Below are 15,174 nucleotides of genomic sequence, written 5' to 3'. Positions count from 1 at the left end.
AGGCTTGGGGATTTCAATACGAGAGGGTGCATTTTTAAGATGAGAAGGTCATTAATTTGTAGAATAAACTTCCTGAGGAAATGGTGGATGAGGGTACAATTACAATGTTTTAAAAGACACATGGATAGATACATGAATAGGAAAGGTTTGGAGGGATTTAGGCCAGGAGTAAGTAGATGGGATTATGTTCAGCATGGACTGGCTGGACTGAAGGCTCTGATTCAGTGCTGTATGATGTTAAAACAGCATGTATACTTCATTGGCTGCAAAGCTCTGGGATGGCTGATGTTCAGGAAGGGCACAAAGATTGGTTCTTCCTTTTAAAGTCTCGTTACCCTGCTGGAGATTATGGCATTTTTAGAATTAATTTTGCCTAGAAGCCTGATGGTCAACATCACAGTGCCACACATGGTAATGCCAGGTGCGATTGAAGAAAGTAAGCTTGTACTGGGAAGGATTTGTGAAATCTCAGCTAGAATTTTGAGTACTTAGTTGCAGAATTGACTTAACCTTTCTGGATTTTGAGATCTTGGAGAATATTTGTAACTCGAGTTGTAGATCAGGTTGTCTGTTTGCTGACTGAGCTGGTGCGTTTATGTTTGTAGGTATTTTGTCACCATGGTAGTGTTACAGACCAGGCCTGACCCCTTAAAACACTTCAAGCAGGCAGCCCAGACTATAACTTTGCTATTTGTTTTAGGTAAGCGTACAGTGGATATTGAGTGATTTTACTGGTTTTAAACTGAATTTATTTACAAAATTGTTTCATTATGTAAAGAACAGAAACTAAAATACTGAATAACTTCTCCTATCCAAGCCAGGCAGACTATCCTGCCTTGATGCTATTCCAAAACAAATAGTTGCAACACTCCCAATAAACACATCCCTGAGCACAGAGAGTAAAAATCACAGAAAGCTTACAGGTTATGAAGTCAGAAGAGAGACTTCAGCCTTTTTCATACATCCCCTTACGCAACTACCTCCCTAATCTAAATGAAGGCTAGCTAGCCACTCTCTGATTATACCATTTTTTAAAAAAAAGACGTGAAAGCCTTTGGCTGGAGGCATTATCTGTTGGGGGTAAACAAAAAGGGCCCAATAAACTTCTCAAACCCCCCCCTTGTTGGAGCCTGACCAATTACTCCCTGTTTGGGGGGTGGGGAGAGAGGAGAACCACAAGGGCATAGTAACCTTATAAAAAGGACCAGCATTGTGACATTAACATCAGTGAGCCTGTGGTGGAGCTTTGTTGTTCTGTCCAGTTTGCTCATGTGCTTAGGTTTGTTGCGGGTAATACCATTTCCAGTTCAGTTTCGGAGGTTGGTAAATGGGATCCAAGTTTAGGTTAATGGAATTTCAGTTTGAATACCAGGCCTCAAGGAATTTTCTGGATTTCATTTGTCCTCTCATCGCTTACAAAAATGTGGGACAGAATTAGACCATTCAGCCCATCCAAGATCTATTCAGTTCCACTCTACTTTTCCCCCCTATTTCCCTGCAGTTTTTTCATCAACGTTTTGAAGAAAATTCGATAAACACAGTTAAATCATTTCCCATTTCCCTTTTAGAAAGTGGACATTAGATCATAAACTGAGCAGTGGCTAAGAAAATTCCCCTTTCCCTTCCCATCTGCCTTTAATCCATATGCTCTATTCACTGACCCTACTGTGCTGGGTTCCTGACTGGGAGCCCATTTGACACTTGTAACTATGACATTTGATCTTGAACTATAGTTTTTAAAGTGGTTAAGATTTTCAAAAACACAAAAATGTAACCTGCAGTACAACTAGATCTAGACAGATGTCATATTGCGTCCTCAATATTCGGGATTCCAACTGCCAATAGTTTGATACGAGTGAAGATTCATCTGCCAGGATTTGTAAAGTTACCAGATGGGAGTCTGGATGTATGCCAGGAACTACTTTTATCAGTAACAAATATACTGCACACCATTTGGTCTCCAGTGCCCATTCTCTCTAGAACATTCTGCCAAGCTAGGTACAGCTGACTCTGGAACATTTAGTACTTGCACCAGTAATAAATAGTCTACTTCTGTGCAGGATAAGGAACAGCAGTGGAAAGTACAATTGAAGTTTGGAAGACTGAGGTTGATCAATTTGGGGTCAGGGGAACAGTGTTTTAAAAAGTCAGCTTGATTCCCTTTCTCCAGGACTTTGGAAGTAGGAGAAGGTAATTCTGTCGATCAGGTCATAGGTAACCTCACTTCCATCATCTACCTTGCGTTTGTCATCGTCTGGGCCCTCGTGATCCAGTGGTAGTGTCCTTATCACCTGCAGCAGGAGGTCTGGGTTCAGGTACCACCTGTGCTATAATAACATCTCTGAACAAATGGATCATAAAAACTTGTTTTTTTCATATTAGGGCCTTCTTTTGGTACAGGGGTAGTGACCCTACCTTCAAGATAGGAGACCTGGGTTCAAATCATACCTTTTTCAAGAGGTGTGCATTAACATCTGTTGATTTGGAAAATATCTAAGAGTTGGTTTTTGTAACCTAGGGCTTTTCAGTTGTAGTGATAGTGTCCCTATCTCTGAACAAGGAAGCCTAGATTCAAGTCCCAACTCCTCAAAAGATATCTAATAACATCCCTTAAAAGGCTGACCAGAAAACATCTGCTTTTGATAGGGTCGCCACAGTGCTTCAGTGGTTGGCAGTGCTGCCTGACAGCACCAGGGACTCACGTTCGATTCCAGCCTCAGGTGCCTGTGTGGACTTTGCACATTCCCCCTACTTCTGTGTGAGTTTTGTCCGGGTGCTCCGGTTTCCTCCGACAATCCAAAGATGTGCAGGTTAGGTGAATTGGCTATGCTAAATTGCCCACAGTGTTCAGAGATGTGTAGGTTAGTTGCCTTAGTTAGGGGTAATTCTAGGATAGGGGAATAGGTCTGGGTGGATTATTATCCATACTGTTGGGATTCTATGATTTGTAACCCTAGGTGCTCTTGGGGTGGAGTGGTAGTGTTAGAAGGTCACAGTTCATATCAGAGTGTGCCAGACATACATATTGTATATGAATGTATTGATTTTTAAAAAACTGGTTCTGTAACCCTCGGAGGATCTTTGCTATTGCAGAGCCTGAACGTAAGGCAAGATATTCAGGTCCTCACTACCCACCTTCTCCAGAGATTTATCATCACATCTGTGAACAAATTGCTTACAAAATATCCAGTTCTGAGTTGGATCACTCCTTTTAAAACAAAAGTGATAGACTTTTGGCCTGTAATGGAATTGTTGAGACAAGACCAGTAATACACTTGTATTTGTTCTCAGCTGGTTGTTAGAATAGTTGTATTAAACATAATATTAGGGCGCTCGTGGCTCAGTGATAGTGTCCTTACCTCTCAGCCAGGAGGCCTGGGTTCAAATTCCAGCTACTGCAGATGTGTGTAGTACCATCTCCCCCATCCCCATCGGGGTGGACAGGGTGGACATGAACCAGGACAGAGAGAGTGGGCCATGGAGGGGCTCGACCTGCCTGACTGCGCCCGGGTGACGCTGGAGGGGCGGTGGGCGTGAGGGCCGCCGCCGGTGGTGCCGCAGGGCCTGGCCCACACGACAGTGTTTTGATTTAGTAAGTTTGTGTTTTGTTCTATACGTTTCCATTCGACCTTTTGGTTTGTTTTTGATTTGATAACAGTTGCTCCTGTTGTTGTTATTTTTGGACTCCTGAAAACATCGCGGGAGGTTTATCCGATGTTTTTAATCCCTTGCTGACCCGGTGCTGGGAGAGTTAGATGGGAAGAATGTGGCTGAAACCTGCATTTTATTATTTATTAATAGTGGGAGGAAGGGGACTGTCACTCTGTGCTGTTCCTGTCCTGGGAACTTTACTTTCCGCTCACTTCACATCTACTAACCACAATACTTTATTTATTTATTGTTAAACTTTAAATAAAACCAACACTTTCAAAAGAACTGTTTCCTTTGCTGGAGGAAAATAAAGGAGCGTAAACTTTAAATCTATTCAAGGATAAAGGACCGCAGGCGCCTGCGCGGGCCGGGCCGGGCCGGGCCGGGCCGCGCCGCGCACCTTCAGCCAGCAGAGGGCGCAGAAACAGGCCTCTGCCCCGGAAGTGATGTCGCTCGGTTGCCTCACGGAATGTCTCCGACGCGGAAACCGCTGCGCTCTGACAGCAGTTCCGGCCGCGGGTTGCCCTAGTGACAGAGCCCGGAGCGGGACCGAGCAGGCTGGCGGCAGGGAAGACGGCGACAAAGGCTCCTGTCAGCGCCAAAGCGGATAAGGAGGGAGGGTCGGGTCGGGTCTTCCTCTCGCCAACGCGGTCACGGTGGGTTTAACACGGAGGCCTGAGTGAGGTATGTCCTAATGTTACCTGCCCCGGGGGGGGGGGATGGACGATGGAAATGCCCCCACAGTGTCACCTGTCAAGGCAGAAGCAGAGCTGGACTAACCTCTGCTGAGACAGTCCAGACAAGGAGACATACTCCTAACCACTAGAGAGACTGTTGACGGGGATGACACACAGGTCCTCGCCGATCAAACATCCATCGATTCTCATTCTCCAGCACTTGTTCTGTCATCTTGTTTGCTGTGGCTCATCTAAATAGTTCTTACATGTCATCAGGGTTCCTACCTTTCAGACAGTGAGTTCTATATACCACCCGCATCTGGAAGGGGAAAAAAATCCTCAAATCCGGTCTAAAGCTCTGTCCCCTACCTTTAAAAAACGTGATTCCTACTTCTTGACCCCTGTGCTTTGGAAGATTTCTCTTCTTCTTTGTGCCCCTCATCACTTTGTACACTTCAGTCAGATCACCTCAGCCTACTCTCCTTCAAGGAAAACCACCCCAGCCTATCTAGTTTCTCCTCAAAGCTAAATAATTCCAGCCCAAGTGACATTGTGGTACATCTCTTCTGCACCCTATCTCCCACACGGTTTGGTTGTTAAGGCTGGGTGTTGTATTAACAGTTTCAAATATGTATTGTTGAGTTTTTCCTGGGTATGAGTATTAAAGATTAGGGAACCAAGGAAAGTCGATGCTGTTAAGATACAGACCAACCATGATCAATTTTAGTGGTGGAAATGGGCTGTGTGTTCCCATTGGTTCCATAACAGTTGCAGGATCATCTTGTCAAATGCCATGGGTATGTGTTCCACAGCACCCCTCTAGCCTTGAATCATTCCTACGCTTGTCTTTAAGATCACAAGACTTGGCAGCAAGGTTGGTCATTCACCCAATCAAATCTACACCTCTGATCACCCTCAATCACTTTTCTGCAGTTTCTTCATAATCCTTACTGGTTCAAAATTCCCTGGTCTTAGCCTTGAATTTATTTAATGTCTGAGTCTCTACAGCCCTCTGCGATAAAGAATTTTACAAATTCACTACCCTCTCTGTCTTCAGCGGGTGAGCCCTTATTCTGTGATTATGCTCTATGATCCGAGATTCTCGCAAAAGAGGAAACGACCTTTCCAAATCCACCTGTCAAGTCCTCTAAGATGCTTGTATGTTTCAATAATGTCACCACTTGCTCTTCTAAACTCCAATGAGTGTAGACCCAACCTATTGTACTCCTTTCCTCAGAGTGTAAGCCCCTAAGCAACCCCCCCTCTTCCCCCCCCCCCCACACACACATACACACACATACATACACACACACATACACACACACATATACACACACACACATATATATGATCCAGAATCAAACTAGTGAACCATCTTTGGACTGCCTACAATAGCTGTACATCTTTCCCTAAATAAGGGGACCAAAAACTGTTCACAATATTCCAGGAGTGATCTTACTAATACCTTGTGTAACAATGTTTGAATATCCATTCCATTTGAAATAAAGACAAACCTTCTGTTTGCCATCCATATTACCAGATGAACTTGTGTGTTGCCTTACTATGATTTATGCACAAGGACTCCCAAATTCCTCTGTGTTGTGGCTTTTTGCCGTCTTTCTCCATTTAAACAACATTCAGTCATTTATTCTTCCTGCTAAGATGCATAAGCGCACACATTCTGTCATATTTCTGCCCACTCCTTTCACTTTCTGTCTGCTGACTGTCATTTTCACCATTTGCCTTCACACCTCTTTTTGTCTAATCTGCAAACTCAGTATAGCATATGCATTTTCCTCATCTAAGTAATTAATAAACATGTAAATAATGGCATTCCATGAGTTATAGGTTGACAGCCTGAAATTGTAAACTGCTAAACTGGGATAAGAGTGGCAAAGACATTGAAGATTTTCAAAATTCCAAATAGTCACCATCAAATCATACTGCTTAAATTAATATTGAATCTCCCCTCTTCTTTAACCTTGCTGTAGTTTTCCTTCCCAGAGATCAGAATCTTAAACGCATTTCTATCTATCTTCTCACAACCTGGAGACCACCTCTATTCTTTTCTATATTAAGCTCCTTTATGCAAAGGAGCTGTACATTGCCTTTTACTCCATTGCTCTTTTGATTTTTTTAAACCAGCATTTCGCCACTTCCTTCTGTTCAGTTCTCAATTCAGTCTTCCCCCAGTGAACCTTTAGCAGTAAATCTAAGACTCTTTTCTCAACTATTCTAATCCCACTTTCATTTGCCTCTGAGTCAGAAGATTGTGATTGTAAGCTCTACTCTGGAGACATAATCGCAATGGAGAGAGTGCCACCTTTCGGTTGACATGTTAATTCAAGTTTTTGACCACCCTTTCTAATGGTCTTAAGAAGCAAGTATTGAAGGAAGAGTTCTTCCCACATTCTGAACGATATCAGTGCTTCAGCCACGATCTCTAAACAGGTTATTTGCAGTTTAGATTTAGGTTTTATTCACATGTGTAAGCAAGTACAGAGTGCAAGAGTACAGTGAAACAAGAGTAAAGTGTACAACATCACCACACATGGTGCCATCTTTAGCTACAAAATACCTAGGTACAAAATCTTAGTTACAGAAGTAGAAAAATAAAAGAAATAAAGTTTAAAAAGTCAAACATTACAGTCCTTTAAGACATGGCTCTGCAGATGCTCCAAACTGAGCTTTTCCCAAGAGGGCTCATTCTCCCCTGCATTTGTGGGAACTTTCAGTGGCAAAATTACTGCCATAATTCATTGCATATCAACATTCACTATGCCTCAGTTACTTCATGGCTTTGACATGCATTATGATGTCCTAAGGTTCGGAAAGGAATGAAATAAATGCAAGTCAGCTCTTTTAATTTAAAAGAAATTCTTCACTGATATTCTTTTGTTTTCAATTACTTTGCACTAACCTTTGCCCCAAAACTTAAATGTTGATTAAAATCATTTACCAGTCATTAACAGTGGTTTTTCTATCACTTAAAAATGCTATGATCAAATGAATTACTGAAAAAAAACTACCAGAATTATTTTCTAATTATGGGGCTGCCATAGTATTAAAGGTTTGGATGGTGAGGAATTTGTTAAATGTGTTCAAGAAAATTTTATTTATAATATGTAAATGTTCCTACTAGAGAAGGAGCAAATCTAATAACAAGGAGCAAAACCTCTTGGGTAACAAGACAGAGCAAGTGACTGAAGTGATAATAGGCAAACACTTTAGGTTTTTAATTTTTATGGAACGTTTGTCCTTTTTCCATAACTATTTTAAGTTCTTAATTTGAATAAGGCAGATTTTAATGGTATGAGAGAAGAACTTTCTCAAGTCCACAGGTAAAAGGACAATTGACAAGTAGGAGGCTTTCAGAAGTGTGATAATGAGAGTTCAGAGACATTATGTTCCTGTTAGAGTGAAAGATAAGGCTGATAAGAATAGGGAACAATGGATGAACAAAGATATTGAGGTTTGAGTCAAAAATAAAAAGAATCATATATTAGATAGAGAATTGATCAAATGAATCACTGAAAGAATAGAAAGAGTGTATGGAAATTCTTAAACGGGAAATCAGGAAGGCAAAGAGGGGATATGAGATAAGGTTAAGGATAATCCAAAGAGATTCTACAAATACATTGAACAAAGGATCAACTATAGAGACTAGGGCCCCGTAAAGACTAATGAAGTCATCTTTGTGTTGAATCTCAGGAGATGGGAGAGCTATTAAATGAATATTCCACGTCACTTTTTGCTGTGATGATGGAAATGGAGGTTGGAAGACTCAGAAATAAATATTGATGTTTTGAAAACAGTTCACATCTTAGAAGAGGAAGTGCTGGAAGTCTTAGTAAACAAAAAGGCAGATAAGAATCTGGGACCAGATCAAGTGTATCCCAAGACGGCACGGTGGCACAGTGGTTAGCACTGCTGCCTCACAGCGCCAGAGACCCAGGTTCAATTCCCGCCTCAGGCGACTGACCGTGTGGAGTTTGCACGTTCTCCCCGTGTCTGCATGGGTTTCCTCCGGGTGCTCCGGTTTCCTCCCACAGTCCAAAGATGTGCAGGCCAGATGAATAGGCCATGCTAAATTGTCCGTAGTGTTAGGTAAGGGGTAAATGTAGGGGTATGGGTGGGTTGCGCTTTGGCGGGTCGGTGTGGACTTGTTGGGCCGAAGGGCCTGTTTCCACACTGTAATGTAATGTAATCTAATCTAAAGACATTGTGGGAAGTTAGGGAGGAAATTGCGGGTGCCCTAGCTGAAATGTTTGTATCATCTATGAACACAGATGAGGTGCTTGAGGACGGGAGGGTGGCTAATGTTGTACTTTTTAATTGTGAGAAGAAGCCTGGGAACTATAGACTTGTGAGTCTGACATTGACAGTGGGTAAGTTGTTGGAGGGAATTCTGAAAGATAGGGTTTACGTGCTTTGAAGAGACAAAGAATGATTAGGGATAGTCAGCATGGTTTTGTGCAAGGCAAATCATGTCTCAGACTCGATTGAGTTTTTTGAGGAAGTAATCAAAAAAATTGATGAGGGCAGAGGGGTAGATGTTGATTACTTGGACTCTGATAGACCCCTGGGGCTGGATGGGATTTTTCCGAGGATTCTCTGGGAAGCTAGGGAGGAGATAGCAAAGTCTTTGGCTTTGATATTTGAGTCGTCATTGTCTACAGGTTTAGTACCAGAGGACTGGAGGATTGCAAATGTTGTGCTCTTGTTCAAGAAGGGCAGTAGAGATGAATTTTAGACCAGTGAGCCTGACTTTTGTTGTAGGATTATAAGAGATAAGATTTATAATCATCTAGCAAGCACCAATTTGATTTCAGATAGTCAACGTGGTTTCGTCAAGGGCAAGTCGTGTCTTACAAAACCTCATTGAGATTTTTGAGAAGGTGACCAAGCATGAGGATGAAGGTAGGGCAGTTGACATGGTATACATGGACTTGAGTAAAGTCTTTGATAAGGTTCCACATGGTAGGCTGTTGGAGAAAATGCAGAGGCATGGGATTGAGGGTGATTGGATAGCAGTTTGGATTAGAAACTGGCTTTCTGAAAGAAAGTGGTGGTTGATGGAAAATATTCTGCCTGGAGTCTGGTTATGAGTGGTGTGCCACAAGGATTTGTTTTGAGACCACTGCTGTTTGTCATTTTTATAAATGACTTAGACACAGGCACAGGTGGATGCAGATGACACTACAGTCAGTGGAGTAGTGGACAGTTTGGAACAATGTTACAGGTTGCAGGGGGACTTGGATAAACTGCAGAATTGGGTGAGAGGTGGCAAATGGAGCTCAATGCAGCTAAATGTGAGATGATGCACTTTGGGAAGAATAACAGGAAGGCAGAGTACTGGGTCAATGGAAAGATTCTTGGATGTGCAGAGGGATCTTGGAGTCCACGTGCATAGATCCCTGAAAGTTGCCACCCAGGTTGATAGTGCTGTTAAGAAGGCATATGGTGTGTTAGGTTTCATTGGTAGATGGATTGACTTCCGAAGCCACAATATCATGCTGCAACTATACAAAACGCTAGTGCTGCCACACTTGGAATATTGTGTACAGTTCCGGCGGCCATATTTCGGGAAGGATGTGGAAGCATTGGAAAAGGTGCAGAGGAGATTTACCAGGATGTTGCCTGTTCTGGAGGGAAGGCCTTATGAGGAGAGGCTGAGAGACTTGGGTCTGTTCTCATTGGAAAGAAGAAGGCTAAGAGGGGATTTGATAGAGACATATAAGATGATCAGAGGATTAGATAGGGTAGACAGTGGAAGTCTTTTTCCTAGGATGATGACGTTAGTTTGTACGAGGGGGCATAACTACAAATTGAGGGGTGATAGATTTAAGACAGATATCAGAGGCAGGTTCTTTACGCAGAGAGTGATGAGGGCGTGGAATGCCCTACCTGCCAATGTAGTCAACTCAGCCACATTAGGGAGATTTAAACAATCCTTGGATAAGCACATGGATGATGATGGGATAGTGTAGGGGGATGAGCTGAAAATAGTTCACAGGTCAGCGCAACATCGAGGGTCGAAGGGTCTGTTCTGCACTGTATTGTTCTATGTTCTTAGCCTAATAGCTTTTCCTGAGAAAGGGGTGTTCAAAACTCAGGGGTATATTTTTAAGATGAGGGGACCAAGATTTAAAAAGGGCTTGTGAGGCAACTTCTTTACACTGGGAGTGGTTAGTGTGTGGAATGAACTGCCAGAGGAAGTGGTAAATGCAGGTGCAGTTCCAGCATTTAAAAAATGTTTGACTAAGTATATGAATGGGAAAGGTTTGGAGGGATATGGGCCCAACACGGGCAGGTGGAACTAATTTAATTTGGAAACATGGTTGGCATGGACTAGTTGGACGAAAGGGTCAGTTTCTGTGCTGTATGACTCTATAAATTCCATAATTTAATTCTCATCCAATTACTGGGCTTCCAGCAACCCACTTGAACTAGAATGAAGGTCTGTACCTTTCCTGTCTCTCGTTTGGAGAAGTTGTTAGAACTGATCGAATGTGAGAAATTGACTTCACATTTCAGATTTTTCATCTCCAGGCTCTAAACTCAGAACATCTAACCTCAGTGAGAGATTTGGATCTTAATGTCTGAAACTCATTGGCCCACCTTGTGCTGTCCCCTGTTCACAGTTATCCATTACCTCTCCACTTTGACCTCAGTCACTGATTTATTCCGAATTTGCCAGGCTACAAGAGCATTCTAGTGCTATATCAGTCATATTTGTCAACATATTCAACCCCATTATACCCACAATAGAACCTGCCATCCTATTAGCTACTCTACCATTGCTAATACAGACTTCTCCCTGCAGTGCAGCTATACCTGAGAATACCACTGTAATGTTTTAGTTATGATATTGCTGTATATTGTTCTTTACCATGCATGTTTTATCTCTAATCTTAATGACTAGCAAAACACAATCATTTAATTAATTCAGGTTGATAAGATAAAACAAGATAAAGTGTTTTGCATTGGTGCCAATTATAACTCATACTTAGGGAATCACATGCCTCTTGGCTGCTTAGGCCACCTTTAGCAAGACTAAGTCAAAGTTGCCTCCAATATGTTGTCTCTTTTATAGGCTGATTTGATTATTCCACACCCCCATCAGCTCTCAAAGTCTTTCACCCATTAGCTTATTAAGAATCTGTCTCTTCATTAAAAGATATTCAAGGACTCTGCTTCCTTTGCCTTTGCTCAAGACCCAGAATCCTCTGAGAAAAAAAGTTCTGCACATCTCTGTCTTACATGGGTGACCTCTAGTTCCTGATTCTGTCAGAAGATGTTCTCTCTCCATCTGCCATCAAGATCCTTCAGCATCTTGTATGTCTTGATCTCTTCTTAATCTTCTAAACTCCAAAGATATAAGCCTAGCCTGTCCATCCTTTCCTCATAAGATAATCTGCCTGTTCCAGCTATTAGTCTTATAAACCTTCTCTGAACTATTCCCAATGCTTTTACATTCTTCCTTTAATAAGGTAACCAGTACCCTACAGAGTACTCCAAATTCCTTTACTTTTTCCTGAGCCAGACCCCTGCAATTCCCTCCTTAATGGCATCCTTGGTCTACCGACAAGAATTGAAGCAGTTCAAGAAGGGAGCTCACTACCACAAGGGCAGCGAGGGACTGTAATAAATGCTGGCTAGTGGTGATGCTCACTTCCCACAAATGAATGAAAACAAAATTTAATATCAGTGATGTCCTGTACAACTGAAGTATAACTTCCCTAACTTTGTACTCTTGTTTACTTATTTTGTAGTAAACAATAAGCTTTATATTAAGTCTATTTAGTTGTTGTATCTGCATACTGTTCCCCCCCCCCACCGAGTAATTTACTAGAAAACTAGATTGCTCTGCATTTCAGAGGTGTGCAGTCTCTTAAACAATTTGATAATTGTCAAGGTGGACAATTTTGTATTTTTCCATATTATACTCCATTTACCAAAATCTATGTCAACTCTAAATCTATTTGAAACACTTTATAACCTCCTTATTTCCTCTTCACAACTTAATTTCCTACCTATCTTTGTGGCAACAGCAAATTTGGTAACCACTTGCATAAATTTAAAACGTTGAGGCCTCAGAACTGCAATGGCCCACCATTTGATACATATTGCTAATTAGAAAATGAGCCATTTATGCCTACTATAATATGGCATACCTTATCAAATGCCATTTTAAATTTGTACATTCACTTGTTCCTTTTATTCACAGCCCATCTTTCTCGAAGAACTCCAATAAGTTGTTTAAATAGGATTTTCCTTTCACAAAACCATGTTGATTTTGCACAGTTTCCCTACTATTACATCTTCAACAGAAGCTTCTAACCTTTCCTATGATAGATGTATTTCTTAATTTTTCCCTCCTTCTTATGTTTGTCAAACTTTGTAGTTTTTGATCTGTAGAATTTTCTGAACTGCCACCCATAATTTCATTATATGCATTTTTCTTGAAGTTTGATGCTATCTTTAACTTTTTCTAGTTAATGTCCTAGCTGGTGTACTGTCTTCAGTTCTAGTCAACACACTTTAGGAAAGATGTTTTTATGACTATGTCAAGGTATTAGAGCAGATGCAGACAAGTAGAGTAGCTTCTTTTTGTCATTTCTACCATATATAACTGATACCGTAAAACAAAAAGAGACAGCGTTCCTCCAGGACCTACATGGACAGCACAGACTACACAATCATACAAAGGGTGACATAAAGTGCATAAGAAATGCAAAACACGCAAATTACAGTGTAATAAAAGAATGGTAATTAATAGACATTGTTCTAGCAGCAATTCAAAACAGTGCAAAGAATTTGGGATGGAAAACAGTCCGATCATACAGTGTTAAGGAACCTGATGGCTTGGGGGAAGAAACTGTTCGACAGCCTGGCCATGAGAAACTGTATGCTCCGGTATCTTCTGCCAAATGGCAGGATGGAGAAGAGTTTGAGCGAGGAGCATATGGCGTCTTCCACAATGCTGTGAGCCTTTTTGGTGCAGAGTGTCGTGTAAATATCTGTAATGGAGGGAAAGAGACCCCGATGATCTCAGCTGTCCTCACTATCCGTTGTAGGCTCTCACAATCTGAGATGGTGCAATTCCCCAACCAGGTAGTGATGCAGCAGCTCAGAGTACTCTCAATGAACCCTCTATAGAATGTGGTGAGGATAGGGAATGGGAGGTGGGCTTTCCTCAGTCTGCCCAGAAAGCAGAGGCACTGCTGGGCTTCCTTGGCAATGCAGCTGGTGTTGAGGAACCAGGTGAGACTCTCTGCCAGGTGGGCATCAAGAAATTTGATGTTCTTCACAATCTCCATGGGGCAGCCGTCTATGTTCGAGGAAGTGTGGTCATTCCGCGCTCTTCTGAAGTTAACAACCATCTCTTTTGTTTCGTTCACGTTCAGAGAAATCAAGGTTGTTCTCCTTAAAAGGCATGAACTTAATGAGCCAAATATTATAATGATTTTACAAGAAGATTAAGCGGAAATGTTTTGTCCCTAAATTATGAGTAGTAGATAGGGAGAAAGTGTTTCCCTGGCAGGAGAGTCAGTAATCACAAAACAAAGGAGTAAAGATATTACCAAAATGCCAGCAGGGAGATTAAGGCAGTAAATTGTTACAATCTAGAATACAGTGCCTGATAGGGTAATGAAAGCAAATTCGAAACAACTTTCAAAAAGTCATTCAAAGTTCCTCATGGTAGACTGTTTAGCAAGGTTAGATCACATTGAAGTATAGGGAGAACTAGCCATATGGATCCAGAACTGGCTCAAAGTTGGAACAAAGAGGGGGGTGGTGGAGGGTTGCTTTTCAGACTGGAGGCCTGTGACTAGCAGTGTGCCCAAAGGATCAGTGTTAGGTCCACTGTTATTTATATAAATGATTTGGATGTGAACATAGGTATGGTTAGTAAGTTTGCAGGTGACACCAAAATTGGAGGTGTAGTGGACAGCAGAAAAGGTTACCTCAGTACAACGGGACCTTGATCAGGTTGGATAAGGAGTGGCAGGTGGAATTTAATTTGATAAACGTGAGGTGCTGCATCTTAGAAAGACAAATCAGAGCAGGACTTATACATTTAATGGTAAGGTCCTGGGGAGTGTTGCTGAACAAAGCGACCTTGGAGTGCAGGTTCATTGTTCTTTAAAAATGGAGTCATAGGTAAACAAAATAGTGAAGAATGTCTTTGGTATGTTTTATTGGTTAATGCATTAAGTATAGGAGTTGGGAGGTCATTTTGTGGCTGTAGTTAACATTGGTTAGGCCACTTATGGAATACTGTGTTCAGCTCTGTTCTCCCAAATATAGGAAAGATGTTGCGAAACGAAAGGGTTCAGAAAAATTTACAAAGTTGTTGCCAGGGTTGGCGGGTTTGAGCCATAGGAGGAAGCTGAATAGGTTAGGGCTATGTTCCTTGGAGTGTCAGAGGCTGAGGATTGACCTTATAGAGGTTTACAAAATTGTGAGGGGCATGGATAGAGTGAATAGCCAAGGTCTTTTCCCAGAGGTTGGAAAGTCCAAACCAAGAGGGCATAGGTTAAGGTGAGAGGGGAAAGTTTTGAAAAGGACCCAAGGGGCAAGATTTTCACGTAGGTAATGGTATGTGTATGGAATGAATTGCCAGCAGAAGTAGTGAAGACTGGTACAAATACAACATTTAAAAGGCAGCTGGATGGGTAAATGAATAGGAAGGGTTTAGAGCTGAACGCTGGCAAATGGCATTTAGATTAATTTAGGATATCAGGTCAGCATGGACGGGTTGGACAAGAAGGGTCTGTTTCCATGCTGTACATCTATCTCTCTGACTCTAATTGGTAAAGGTGGGAGGTAAATCACAGAA

At 41.8% G+C, this 15,174-nt stretch overlaps 1 protein-coding gene across 2 annotated transcripts in view; it reads left to right on the top strand.

Moving 5' to 3' along the window:
- The first annotated feature begins 3,464 nt into the window (after positions 1 to 3,464).
- The window catches only part of tbce (tubulin folding cofactor E), a 62,040-nt gene continuing 50,330 nt past the window's right edge, over positions 3,465 to 15,174 (top strand). Inside the window, exon 1 of one of the 2 annotated variants that reach the window (XM_043679874.2) lies at positions 3,465 to 3,592. The gene's annotated coding sequence lies outside the window, so the exon portion shown is untranslated. Of the gene's footprint in view, positions 3,593 to 4,176; positions 4,336 to 15,174 lie in introns of those variants that run through there. The other variant, XM_043679864.2, reaches the window with a different exon arrangement.

The sequence above is a fragment of the Chiloscyllium plagiosum genome, unplaced genomic scaffold, assembly GCF_037043375.1.
Source record: "Chiloscyllium plagiosum isolate Xiang-an unplaced genomic scaffold, Cpla_swu_hap1 HiC_scaffold_3, whole genome shotgun sequence".
NCBI classification, from domain to species: Eukaryota; Metazoa; Chordata; class Chondrichthyes; order Orectolobiformes; family Hemiscylliidae; genus Chiloscyllium; species Chiloscyllium plagiosum.
Note: the sequence above shows the minus strand (reverse complement) of the source record. Positions and strands in the feature narration are given on the sequence as shown.